Below are 13,250 nucleotides of genomic sequence, written 5' to 3'. Positions count from 1 at the left end.
AAGGCCCAGAATGTTTATACCTTGGTAAGACTTTTCATATAAATAAATTCTCAAATCCAGAAAAACAACAAGGCTTCTGGCAAACCTCGTGTCTGGGTTTCTTGCTCAGAAAACGAAGCCCTGCTCTGCCCAGTCCAGGGACCAGCAGAGAGTGTCCGCTAACACAGCCCTCAGGTTCCCACCCTGTGTACCCCGCAAGGGGTCGACCTCTCAGTCCCCTCCTGACCCTGCCTGCTTCCTCCCCACTGTCCCCTTCCCAGGCCCAATTAATTACCACTTCACCCCGGGCTCCTGCCATGTGCCATGAGTCGAGACGGGATGGGAGATGCTCCCTGGGGGCCCAGGGTCTTGCCAGGGCCTCTGATCCCTGGGTGCCTGGAGCAGAGGGAATCGGAACCTCCAGTTTCCATGCTATTGTTAAATCTCTTTTTGGCCTTCAAGCACAGAGGATGGATGGATTGATCAATCGATTGATTTTTTTTAATTGAAGAATAATTGGCAAAAGGATATTGCATTAGTTCAGGTGTACAATGATGGGTACGTGCGTTACGGAACGGTCACCGTGGTAAGTCAGCGCTCAACGTCGTTACCCTTCTAGCAACCCTCTTCCCTGTGCCCCAGGGGCTTCACGGACCTGTTCCTTTCAGCCCAGCTTATTTATGGGTGTGGAATTGGGCTAGAGGCTACATGTTTCTTTCCTATTTTTTCCAACAGTGCTCTGTTTTTAGCTTCTGACAACCTAGTCTTATCCTCCACCGAGCTTGTGGCTTCACATGTGACCATCACGTGGCACCTCAGGGTGGGTGTAGCCATGCTTTGCACCCACGCCCCAGCGATGGACACCTGGAGAGGTGTTCCTGCCCACATCCTGCCTGCTCTGGCCAGTTCCTATCTCTACACAGCCAGACGGCCTGATGGGTGATAAGCAGTATCTATTATTGTTTTTTAATTTGCATTTCTCTTATTTTAAGTGAGTTTGAGTCACTCCTTTTGTACTCTGGTTGTTTCCATTTCCTCTTCTGCAAATCGCCAGTTCATACCCTTAGCCCATTTTTCTATAGGGGGTGCCGTCTTTCTCTCCTCACTCTGCGGGCATCCCATGTATGTACTAGGACCGCAGTCCCTCGTTGCTTCAAAGACACAAATCTCCTCTTCCTCCCATCTGTCCTTCGCTGAACCAAGATCCTGAATTCCAGCTGGATATTTTTGAGGAACTTGATAAGCTTACTCTACAATATATGGAAGAATAAAGATTTGTAAATGGCTAGCCGACTTCGAAAAATAGAACCAAGAGGGGAAGCCTTGCCCGGCCTGCTGTGAACACACACCACGAAGCCGTGGGAAGGAAGAAAAGCAATGGGGTCTGGGTTCAAGAACATCCAGATGGACGGCAGAGCCGATCAGCAAGTTCAAAGAGAGCCAAACGTGCCACGGGTCCACCGAGAAAGGTTGGAGTGGTTAGCGGGACAGAAGGAATGGGCTCACTCGATGGAGAAAAATTACCACTGGATCCCTGCCTACTGTCTCCTAAAAAGATGTCTCCAAAGGGATTAAAGTCAGACCAAAATATGAAAAGCAAATATGAAATTTGCTAGAATAAACTGTTGGAGAGTATCTTTGTCACGCAGGAGTGGAAGGACTTCTTGAAACAAAACCCCAAAGGCATACACCGTCAGGCAAATCTGGAGGGCCTGCAGCCTTATCCAGAGGAAGTGGCATTTCCTCCCGGATGCCAGCCTCGGCCCTGCCCACCTGGTGAGTCATGGGCGCTCTTGAGGCTGGCAGCCCGGCCCGCCCTTCCCGTCGGTCCCCGGGAGGGAGCAGCGTGCGACACCGGCCTTATCTCGCCCCGCCCGCAGCCCTGCAGACGTGAGGTCAGGGCTGGGATGCAAAGAGGGTGGGAAGCAGGAGACAGTGGAGGGGGCGTGGAGGGGTCAGGGAGAGGTCAGGGGTCGCTGGCCAAGTCGCCGCCACCCAGGCAATGCAGGCCCCTGGAAGGACACCAGCCAGCCACCAGGCCTGGGGGACCTGAAAGTCTCAGGTCCTCAGGAGGCGGCAAGGGTGAGGGGACAGGGACACGTGTGACATCCTTATGGAACAGAGGGTCCTCGCTTGAGATCTCCAGTGCGGGACTCTATCTGTACCCACCTACCCTGCTGCTCCTCCCAGAATCCTCTGGTTTTTCCAATGGTCCTTTGCAGCCAGACCTTCCAGCCAAGACACAGCCAGCCTGAGACGCCATTGAGAGAGCCGGCTGGGATGGGTCTGCCCTCCCCGGGGCATGTCTATACCTCACTGGTCTTTCTGGAGTGCGCTGGGTATCTGTGCCTCACCCCTTTGACCTAAGGTTGACCCTTTGACCAACCACAGGCCACCCAACACCGGCACCAGCCCTTGTCCCTAAGGCTCCCAAGTCTAGGGTGGGACGAGTGTTGCTCAACGGCAGGACAAGAGTGTGTCTGGATGCCTGGGGCCGAGCTGTGCATGTGTGCCCACGTGTATCTGTGACCGTGAATGTGCAAATGTCCAGCCACCTGTCCCCCTTGCCTGGTCCCTTGTCTATGCCAGCTGAGCCAAATGCTCTTTCCCAGAGGGTCCCCGATAACTGGGACAACTATCCTCCAGCCCGCCTTCGGGCATCCCAACCAGCGCTGGGCAACATTCTGCCAGTCAGGCCGCTAGGTGATCAATAATTCTCTGTTTGGGGGTGCACAGGGGGGCCCTGAGGGGCTTACAGCCTGGTCTGCCTCCTTTCGCCAGCTGGCAGCGATGGGAGGGGACGCCCGTCTGGGGGTCTCTGTCCAGGCTGAGTAGGGCAAGGGGTACCCACCGTGTCATCCATACCTCCCTCCACCCACCCCCAGCATTGAACCCAACAGCGCCAGAGAGAAAACATTAGTCAGGTTGTCCCAAATACACCGCTGCTTCCGTCAGAACGATCTGAAGACACACACACACATACGTACATGTATTGTAAAACACCGCGACTCGTTTTGAACAAATGTGTCCCATTTGTGAAAATTCACATTTGTGTCGGGGGCACCCCAGCAGCCTACAGAACTCAGCCAGCCCCCCCCCCACAAAAGCTGCCTGCTACCCCTTTCCAGTCCCTGCTTTCCCAGCCCAGAGAAGCCCTCTCTGGCTTCTCCCACCAGAGACGACTCTGGTTGTTTCTGAACTGGATGGAAATAGAATCTTCTAGAACACACGCTTTGATGTCTGAGATCCGGCAAAGCTCCTGCATGGAGTGGTCCACACACGGGTTTCTGACGTCCTCGTCTGAGGCGGGCACCAGCCTGCCCCTTCCTCCTTCCACCCTCACCCCAGCTGCGTCCTGGGAAGAAGAATCTAGAAGGAGATCATTCCAGAAAACAAATGCCTTGGGCCCACTGCAGCTGTGGTCCTCCCAGAGACCGTGGTGGCCTCAGGAGCATCTGCCGGGCTCCCAGACAGACGCCTTTGATGCTGGGTAACTGGGAAACAGAGACCAGAGGGAGGGGCCCCCAGCTGTGCTTGGCCCTTTCTAGAAACGGCCGGTGGGAAAGCAAGGTAGGTGCAGGTGCCGGGGACAAGCCGTCCCGTTCGGACCGGGTCAAGAGGAGCCTTCTGAGCCACGGTCCTGTCGGAGGCGGCCCTTCAGGCCTTGGGCCAGCCGAGCCGGTGTGGGTGGGGATCTCCCGGGCGCGGCAGGAGACCCAAACCGTCCGCTTTCCAAGAAGGGACACCTCTCCCTCTGCCTGCTCCCTTCTCAAGCCCTGAGTCCGTGTGGCGACACAGAGGTGGGCCAGATGCCCCGTGCAGATGTCCTTCTTCTCCTTCAAGGCCCAGATCGACTGACGTCTCCTTGGTGAAACCATCTGGACCCTCTTTCCAGACCCCTCCTGGACCCTCAAGCCCCTTTCTCAGTGTCGCTGGTGTGACGTTCTGCACATAGCGGGCAATGACCCAGGGGTCAATTCGGGATGCAGATCTGATCGTGCTGTACCCCCCACCCCTGCTATGACCCTTCCGTGGCTCCCACTGACCTCGGTGAAGACGATCGAACTCCTCCGTCTGGCATTCCGTGCCTGGCAGGACCCGGCCCCGCTGCTCTCAAGGTCCCCACTCCAAACTGAGCCTAGCCTGCTGTGTCTTGCTTCTCTGCTTTCCGAACTGTGGTCATCCCAATGACAATGCCCCCTCTCTCTCTTTGAACTAGCAAACTTCTCTTTGTCCTTGCAATCAGGGCTAGAAGGTCCTCTCCCCCAGGAAGCCTTCTCGGACTGCCAAGGCAGGGTCAGTGCCTCCTCTGGGCTCCCACAGCCCCGTGCTCACCCTGGAGGGCCCCATTCCTCCATGACAGGAGTCTCCTTGCTGGACTCGGACTGAGGCTCTGCTTGGTCCATCTCCGTACCTGGGACCCGGCACACAGTTGGTGTTTGTTGAATTAATGAGCCAATGTACCCAGTTTACGGAAGGGACGTGAGGCCTGGAAGAGCGGTAAACCAAGCTCTAATTCACGTGGAGTCTAGACACGGTCCTGTGAGTTTCTAAGAGGGCTGGTTTCCAGCCTCCTGAAAGGGGCAAGTAAGATCCCACCCTAGGTCAGGCCCCCTGCAGGAAGTGACAGGCTTGACCACCGCACCCCCCGGGAGCCGGGAAACAGGGCGGCCATGGGACCTGTCTTTGGCGATCTTTGGGGATGCTTCCTGAAAACCAGGTCACCCAGGACATCCTCCCTGCAAAGCCAGAGCTCCTGCGTAGGGCCGCTCGCCTCTGGGCCCCTCTCTGCCTCCCCGACTGGGTGGAACTGAGGGCAGGGCAGGCAGCACCAGGAGGGTGTGGTGGGAGCAGGGAGGCGTCGGGAGAGACAGGCCTGATTTATGAGGCAGGCAGAGATGGGGCCACTTGGCAAGGTGGGCCTGCACGACAGACCCTTATAGATAAGAGCCCAGAAGTATGTGAGCGATGTAAACCGCAGTGGGGGGGCACCCCAGTTTCCCTGTACCAGCCAGCGATGCCTAGACCGGGGCAGGACAGGGCAGCCATCTTGGATGGAAGGAAGCATCAGGACCTTCCCCAGCAGATGGCCTGAACCCCTCCTTCTTCCCCACTGCCGCCTCCACGCCACTGCTCAGACCTTCCCCAGGAGTCACACTTAGACTCTGTATCATCACTGAACCCTGCCCACCTCTGCATCCTCTCTCAAGGCAAACCTGCTCCAGAATTTTCCCTGACTTCAGGCTCTTCTTCCTCACTGCTCCCAGACCAGGTTAGTCTTTAGTCTCCCCTCCCTCATGGCTCTGCATAGCCCTTCTCAAGCCCAGCCTTCCCGACCTTCTGCACTTCTCGGGGTGTGCCCACACGTCTTGATGCCTTGGGGGCTTTGGCACCCATGATGACTTAGCTCTATAATCTTTCTCCGTGCTCAACTGCTGGTAAACTCCTATTCAACCTTCAAAACCCATCTCATAAGGTCCTCTCTTACAGAGTCATCACTGCCACTCAAAAGTAGAGCAATGGTGGCCCTCAGCTCCCACAGACCCCCAGCATCATCCCATGCACCAGAGTGCATCCCCATTGACAAGGCTTCTCTAGGGTAGGTGCCTCTCGTGTGCCCTCTCTGGCTCCCCAATGTCTACCTTGGGCTGTCCAGAACTCAGAATCTCCAAGGTCAAGGCCAGAGGCTCCCTCCTTTTGTGAAGAGGCCCTGCCCTGGGACTCAGAAAAGATGGGCCCTCCACCAAAAACCCCTCCCCTGCCCGCTCTCCATCAGCACCCCTCCAACCCAGTCCTGGCCCATTGGCCTCCATCCTGCACACAGTGGTCATGTGAAGGGAACCCCCGGGACCACTGAGACAGGGGAGCCTGAGGCTAGAAGCAGGGGCGGGGGTGCATAATATCCAAGCCCAACTCAAACAGTGGTCGAGCCCAAGCTAGTTGACTTCCTTAAATGGCTCTGTGTCCTGAACAGGTTGAGGACATGCCCAGTCTTCATATAGGGCACGGGACCTACCACTGGGGGCCTGGGCAGGACACAAGAACAAGGGAAAGTCACTGTGGGCAAGGTCAAGGGCTGCACCTGTTACTTGCTCTGAGCTGAAGGTACACACAGGCAGGGGTATACCAGATGTCCACATGGGGCAGGGAGGGGTGCCAGCTGCACGCCCCGGGGCGGGAAAGAGAAGCAGACTGTCAGCCGTACGCACGAGGCTGGTGTCTGCTGACTGACTGCACGCACGGCCGCTGCACGCGCGTGCCAACAGCACGGCCGCCCGCCAGTGCATGCAACCCAGATTCCCTTGGCCGTGGGCACAAGCTGGGGACCCATGTCTGCAGACAGGACTGCACTGTGCCGAGGCAGCCCCCACCCGCGCCGCTGCCCCTGCAGACAGCCACGACCCCTCCTCACTGCCCTCCCACAGGAATGCATGATTTTGGACGGAGACTGTGTCATCCAAGAAACATTCCATGTTTTCCTTGGTGCGTGCTCTGGGAACGTGGCGGGAATGCTGTCCACACTGCCGTCCACATACTTGGGCGGCTGCCAGAACGCTGGGCCGCCTGGGCCAGCCGTGTCCTCAGTCCAAAGGGGCCCCGGGCCCTGGAAGGCCACCCTCCTCCATCACCTGCCCGGAGGCCTGGTGGGAATGTCTCTGGGGTTGGGATCAGGCTCCAGTAGGGGGCATTTTGCACCTCCCACACCCAGGACTGGCTTGGCCAAGCACTGTCTTTGAGTCTGGGAGGCAGAGACAAGGACGCCAGTTTCCCTACTAGCCACGCGCATTGACTCTGGGCAAGCCATGCACCTCTGAGAGCCTCAGTTTTACCCTGCACACAATGGGCTTCCTTGGGGCTCTCCAACTCCAAAGCGTCTAGAGTTAGAAACTTTGGGTCTTGACCTGGACAGCTCATACCAACAGCATAGGAAGGGCCCCACCAGTATCCCGACGCCCACACCTCATGGCGGGGTCACAGCCTGTGTACCTGCCGGCTCCTTGCTTGCAAGAGCTTCCTCCTTCCTCCTGCTTTGAGCCCAGAAGTTAGCTACGGGGCCTGCGACGCCCCCTCTGTCCGCTCCCCAGCTTCTCCTTCCCCTTCGACCCTCTCTCATCTCACCTTGGTCCCTGGCCTCGTGCTGCAGGTGACCAATAGAGGTGGGGTTAGGAGGAGCACTGTCTGCATTCTTCCCCTCTCCTGTGGGGAACCCAGGTCTGGCCCTCCCGTGGTTCTGGAACATTCTGGGGTGAGGGGTGTGTTTCCCTGGTCCCCCAAAGTGGCTGGGGAGTCAGTGACCCAGCAGATGAGCAGCAGCCGACCCTCCCTCTGCAAGGCCTCCCACCAAGGCAGCCCGTTTTTTTGTCCCTGGGTCCAGGCGCGAGGTTGGCCGACACTGAGCCCCCAGTCCTGAACGTGCGGGCAACTGAGTCCCCAGAGCGGGCAGTACCGAGGGCCACCGGGGCCCCCCGGGTGCACCGCCAGGCTGGTCACCTGCTCCGCAGGAGTTAACAACAGAGCTTCAACTTCTTCTGCTTTCAATTTGGACGTGGTGGACAGAGCTTGAGGATTTTCATGTTTCCTTAGACATTTCTGGGCTAGGGCCCGCGGCCGGGGCTGAGGACGGATGACTTCAGGGAAAGAGGCACCAGCTGCCCCGTCTGGAAGGCCACATCAGAACAGCAGACCTGGGGTTGTCCTGGCCTGCCGCTTAACCGGGTGCAAGCGTCCAAAGTGTGGTGAAACCAAACCCCTCTTTCCACCAGCAGAACAGCTGAGGCCTACTGGGGGAAGGGGCTCGCCCAGCGCCCACAGGGCACCTGCCTCTCAGCTTTTGGCTTTCGTCCCGCCAACTTCTGAGATGACAATTCTGAAGTGGGGCGGCGGGAAGGGGCCCCTTCGGAGACCCAGGCTGCGATGGGCCCCCAGCCCCTGCCACGGGGGCACAGGTATATGTCTGTGTGGGGGGCATCAAGGCTGTGCCCTCGGAGGCCTCGCCCCTCTGACTGGCATCCTAGTTTGGAGGATTTCGAGACCATGAATCTGCCAGACGAGGACCTCTGAAGGCCCAGCGCACCTGTCCCCCAGCCCCGGGCCTCGGCTGGGACCCCTGGAGCTAAGAACAAGGCCGGAGGCGAGCAGGGCCTCAGTGAGCCTTTGGAGCCCTTGACCTGCCAAGCCTGTCCTTCCTGCCTCTCCCCCAGCCCTGTGCAGAACCCAGTGCCTGGAGCTGGTCACATCCGGCCTAGCCGTCTAAACAGGCCTGAGGCCCCAGAGCTTGCCGGGCCCAAGGGGAGCCCAAAATAACATCTGAGTCAGCGTCCATGCAGACACCCCCCGCCCCGGCCTGAGCCTACAGGGAGGGGCCGAGAGGAGGCCCAGACAGAGGACCAGGCCAGGTCGGGCGGCCACCTGCTCTGGTGGGGCCCAGCCAGAGACAGGCACAGCCCAGAGGACAATGAGAGCACTAAGGTCAAGAGAGAGGGGCTGGGGGGTGGAGACGGGAGGGGTGGCCTCAAAGGGGCTCCTGTGTAAGGGAGACACAGGGGTCTGCAGATGGTGGCCGTCCGGGGCATCGATGTCAACCACTAGGGCCCTGGGGAGTGGGCAGGAGGAAGACTTCGACACAGCCTAACGTCAAAGAAGGACCTTTCCCAGAGGCAGTAAGTCCTGAAGGATGGGTTGGATCTGGACAGGACAGGAAAGGGAGAAACACACAGATGGGAGGGAGAGGCAGGCATAGGAGCCCGGGCAAGGAGGAGAGCCCGAGTCCTTAGACTCATGCCTGAGCAAGGTGGGCACCTCCGCGGCCCACGGCAGCTGCTGGAGTCCGCCCCTCACCTCAGGATCCGCAGCGTGGCCAGGTTGTCCGTCCCATATTACCCAGGCTAGGCGCAGAGTTGGCCCCGCAGAAGGGACTCTCTGCCCAGAGCCATCCATACCCTCCTCCCCATTCCTTTGGGTGGCCCCCACCCCAGGAAACTCAGGGCTGCTGAGATACTAAGTCTGGGACAGGGCTCAGCCGGCAGCAGGGAGAGGAGCTAGGCAGCTTTCACCCAGGGCCCTGGGCTGGGGGAGAGAGCACTCCAGGCCCTGGGACCTAGGACTGTTGGAGTCAGGAGGCAGGAGGCACACGGCCGTGGCTTCTTCCCGAAGGTTGTCCTCGAGCAAGCAGGCCCAGGCAGTGCTGTGTCCCCATGTCCCCGGGTGGGTGGCTCGCACCCGTCCCCTCACATCACAGCCCCGGGCAGCTGGGAGGTCGCCGTGCCCCTCATCTCCAGGCTGGGGCGGGAGGCAGATACCTGAGTCCCCACTGGCCTGCGGCTTAATCCCCAGCTTTCCTGAGGACGGCTCTGCTGTTCTTGGCCAAGGGCCTCCCCTGAGCCTGGCACGGCCCCGGCTTGGCCCTCACCAGTGAGTGAGGGCTTGGCTGGGGCCCAGCCGGGGCAGTGGACATGATGGAAACACAGAATATGGGGCCCAGGAGGGCAGCGGAGACCCAGCTGGGCTCCAGTCAGCGGCCCCACAGCAGGTTGGGGCTCGCCTCCTGGGGCCCCTCTGGTCCAGCAGAGGCCACCGTGGCTTTCTCCCAGCTTAGCTGGTCCAGAAACAGCAGAATTTTGTGCCCCTTTATGCCTCTGAAACAAATTAAGGCTTTCCCGGAGGGAAAACCACCAGAAGATTGAGAGTGAAATCCGGGCCCTCCCTCCCGTCCTCCCTCCCACGACAGGCCTTGTCTCCACTATGTTCCCGGCTTGGCGCCGAGCTCTGGGCAGGGGGCACTGAGATGAATCTCCAGAGGAAACCCAGAGACCCCAGCTTCTTGTACTAGCCCTGAGCCAGTGATCCGCGGGGAAGCGGGGGCTACAGAGCAAGCGTGACCCCTGGCTCCTCACCCCAGGCCCCTCTGATGGGTGGGGAGGCTGAGGCTCGGAGGGTGGGAGGCTCACCCAGGGACAAACAGCTCAAAGTGGGACAGTGGGGACTTGAACCTGAAACCCGCAAGCCCAGAACCTTGGCTATTGGCTACTCTGTGAGCGGGGAAGAGAGAGAGAATGTTTGTGCCTATGTTCATATCTCCGTGTGTGTGTGTGTGTGTGTGTGTGTGTGTGTGTGTGTGTGTGTGTGTGAGACAGCTGGAGAAGGGTGGAAAATCCTGAGGCCCTCTCAGGGTGAGAAAGGCAGTGCAGCAGCAGGGCAGGACCAGCAGGCTTGCCATGGAACAGTGCCCAAGCAGTCCCCAAGGATGCTTCTAGACACCCCGGAGCCCCCCTGGTCTGTTTAAAGGGTTTTCACACCCTTCGGCTCATAGGTGTGAGCTCATAGGTCTTGCTTGCGGATCTCCTTCCTGAAAGTCACCTGCAGAGACATAGTTTAACTGGGGGGGCGTGGAACCCCAGTTAGCTGCCAAGTTCCATTCTTGAGAAGTTGTGCTGTGATCCCACCCCAAGGACCGGGGCTGGAGGAGGAAGAGGTAAGCACACGGCCGTCACGCAAAGTCCCCGACGGGCTCGTTCTCCGTACTGAATACTGGAGTCGACAAAAGCCCAAGGAACTCGGCCCACCCCAGGGTAGGTGGGCCATCATGCTCTCCATGCCCAGCGCAGGGTCTGGAACATAGCACGTGTTCTATCACTATTTGCTGATGGAAGAATCCGGGCCCCTCTGCTGAGCGGATCGGGCCAGCGCTTCCAACCCGGACCTCCGAATTAACCGCTGAATGCCCTCGAGGGCATCCTTGAAACTCTACTTTGGATTCGTCCTCATGGGGACTCAGACTAGATCAGAGACATTCAAGGCACGACCCCCCCCCCCACACACCCCCAGTGCTTCCTTCCAGGCAGATGTTTCCAAGCAACTGGATGGTTCTCATTAGCTAAACCAGGATGCTTCTTAATTTTCAGGCCACCGCCACCAGGCAGTCATCATGATTGCGGATGGAACGTATCTGCCATCCTGGGGACGGTGGGGAGACACAAGCTCCTCTAGCTTTGAATTTATGAACAAGGGGAGAGAAGTGACCTGGAAGTTTCCAGATGGTGACGTGGGTTTACAGAGGAGTGAGGAAAGATCTAGATCTTAGAGAGGAGTGGGGAATGATCTAGTAAGAAGGGTCCCTGGAGATTCCATCTGGGGACCCCCGGAACTATGTAAATGGGTGAGCTTGTCCCACACCCAATGGGAAAAGCAGTACATATGGAGAGGGGATGGGGGACCCCACTTGCTGTCTGAATCCTGACAGAAGTTGGAACAAGCTCTCATTCCAAAAACCACAGGCAGCTCAGAGTTTTTATTAATTCCAGTGCCTGGAGGAAGAGCTAGGGCCAGGGAAGGAGGCAGGGCAGCTGGTGACCCAGGAGAGAAGGAGTTTTCCCAGACGCCTGGGACACCAAGCTTGGGAGGGTGTGAAGAGGCAGGCTGAAGCCTTGGTCCTCTGAGATTTAAAATGCTCTTGGGTCAACGTTTAAAGTTAAAGGTAAAACTATAAAGCTTCTAAAAGACAACCTAGGAGAATAGCTTCGTGACCTTCAGGTAGGCAAAGATTTCCTAAATAGGATAGAAAAAAGCACTAACCACTAGAGAAAAGGTTGATAAATTTGCCTTCATCAAAATTCAAGAACTTCCGTTCACCAAAAGACCACATTAAAAGAAAGGCAAGCCACAGAGTGGGAGAAGGTCCTTCGAATACATGTAACCAACCATGGAATCGTATCAGCATCTATAAAGAACATCTAAAACTCAATAGGAAAAGAGTAAACAACCCAATTTTCAAAAATGGACAAGACTCGAACAGGCACTTCACAAACAAGGACGCTCAAATGGCCAAAATGCAAATGAGAAAGTGTTCACCATCATTACTCATCAGGGAAGTGAAAGCTAAGATCACAGTGAGATACCCTTATACACCCAACAAAATGGCTAAAATGTAAAGACTCGACAATTCTAAGTGTGGACAGGATAAAGGCCAATTGGAACTCAGACACTGCTGGTGGGAATATAAAAAGGTACAACCACTTTTTCTTCCCCTTTTTTTAGGTTTTTCTTTCTTTTTTTTTTTAGATTTCATTTTTAAGTAATCTCTATACTTTATATGAGGCTCAAACTCACAACCCTGAGATCAAGAGTCACATGCTAGCCAGACGCCCCGCACACAACCACTGTTTGGCTTTCTGGAAGTTCTAAAAAATTACCCATATAATTACCATGAAACTCAGCAATTACACTCCTAGCTCTAGAGCCATGAGAAATGAGGACATACACCCACAAAAAGACAGGAATAGCTCTAGCAACATTATTCATAATAGCAAAAAAAAAAAAAAAAGAAGAAGAAGAAGAAGAAAAGAAACAACCCAAGTGTTCATCAACATTACAACGGGTAAATAAATTGTGGTATATTCATATGACGAAACACAACCCGCAATGAAAAAGAATGCACTACGTCTACACAGAGCAAAACGGGTAAATCCGACAGACATGATATGAGCAAAGGAAACCAGACACCAAAGCACGGGCCGTGGCAATTCCATTCGTTTGTATGAGTTTCCTGGGGTTGTTATAACCAACGGGGAGTCTTCCAACAGAAGTACATTCTCTCACAGTGCTGGAGCCAGAAGGCCAAGGTCAAGCTGGTAAAAGGCTTACAACCCTCCTGAAGGCTCCAGGGAAGAACGCCTGGTCACCTCTCCCTAGCTTCTGGGGGTCGCTGGCCATCCTTGCTGCTCCTTGGCTTGTAGGCGATCCACTCTAATCTCTGCCTTGGTCTTCACATGTCTGTGTTCCTCCCTGTGTGTCCGCGCATCCCCGCGTCTTCACGTGGCCATCTCCTCCCTGCTTCTCTAGGCCCTATGTCTTCAGATGGCCTTCTTCTGAAAACACCACCGCACTAATCCAGTATGACCTCATCTAGATTATATCTGTGAAGGCTCTATTTCCAAATAAGGTCGCATTCATAGGCACCAGGGATTAGGACGTGAACATATCTTTTGGGGGACAAACTCAACCCATTGCCAAGTCCAAGAACAGGCAAAGCTGAGCGGTGATCTCCAGTGGGTACCGTCTGGAAGGGGCACAGAGTCCCCGCTGGGCTGGAAACGTTCTAGATGTGGATGAGGGGGTTGTTGGTCTGGTACGTAGACAGGTGAAAACCCTCAAGTTGCCCCCTTAAGTTTTGTGCACTTGTCGTGAGCTGTTCTCACTTGGAAATTCTCTTATGGAGGGGCGCCTGGGTGTCTCTGTCGGTTGAGCGTCTGCTTCAGCTCCGGGCATGATCCCGG

This window comes from Meles meles, chromosome 21, assembly GCF_922984935.1.
Source record: "Meles meles chromosome 21, mMelMel3.1 paternal haplotype, whole genome shotgun sequence".
NCBI classification, from domain to species: Eukaryota; Metazoa; Chordata; class Mammalia; order Carnivora; family Mustelidae; genus Meles; species Meles meles.
Note: the sequence above shows the minus strand (reverse complement) of the source record.